General features: G+C 46.3%; 1 non-coding gene across 1 annotated transcript; it reads left to right on the top strand.

Moving 5' to 3' along the window:
• Positions 1 to 342: 342 nt before the first annotated feature.
• On the top strand, positions 343 to 414 carry TRNAE-CUC. The gene has a single exon. It is a non-coding gene; the product is annotated as a tRNA-Glu (tRNA).
• The last annotated feature ends 228 nt before the right edge of the window (positions 415 to 642 follow it).

Genomic DNA, 642 nt, shown 5'->3' with positions numbered 1-642 from the left:
GTGCAATAATTGGAGGACAGCCTTTCGTAATGGTGGGGCTCTGTTTGTCTCCCAGCGAGGAAGGATGGCCAAAAATCAGAGAAAAATCGATATTCTGGGACTCTCGTGGCTGCCAAGGATGAGAAAAGCTGTAATTATGATAATTAGAGTGCCTCATCCTTCCGTAGAGGAGCAGAAATAGCGCTCTTCCTATCGCAGCTGAGAAGGGGAGGTTTGGGGTTGTTTGAGATGAATGCAGCGGATCCCCTGCGGATAAAAATCCCATTTGTTTGAGGAGCAGCAAAATGAGGAGAAAAAATGAAATTTTGGGGGGCAAATGGTAAAAGCAGAATTGTGTGCGGTTCCCTGGTGGTCTAGTGGTTAGGATTCGGCGCTCTCACCGCCGCGGCCCGGGTTCGATTCCCGGTCAGGGAAAGGTGTAATTATTATCCCCAAATTTTATCGCATTTATAAATTCTCAAAAAACCCCAAGGAAAATACCAGCCTGAAAGCGGTGCTGTGAAATTTAGATTTTTCCTTTTTGTAACCACTTTTCCTTCCACCTCCTGTGCGGCTGGAAGGGGTGAGAAATCACCAAAATCGTGAAAATAGGTTAAAAAAAATAAAAAGGCGGGTGTTTCTGCCCGGTTTCGAACCGGGGAC

This window comes from Meleagris gallopavo, assembly GCF_000146605.3.
Source record: "Meleagris gallopavo isolate NT-WF06-2002-E0010 breed Aviagen turkey brand Nicholas breeding stock chromosome 18 unlocalized genomic scaffold, Turkey_5.1 Chr18_random_7180001846755, whole genome shotgun sequence".
Lineage (NCBI taxonomy): Eukaryota > Metazoa > Chordata > Aves > Galliformes > Phasianidae > Meleagris > Meleagris gallopavo.
This window is presented reverse-complemented; position numbering and strand designations above follow the sequence as displayed.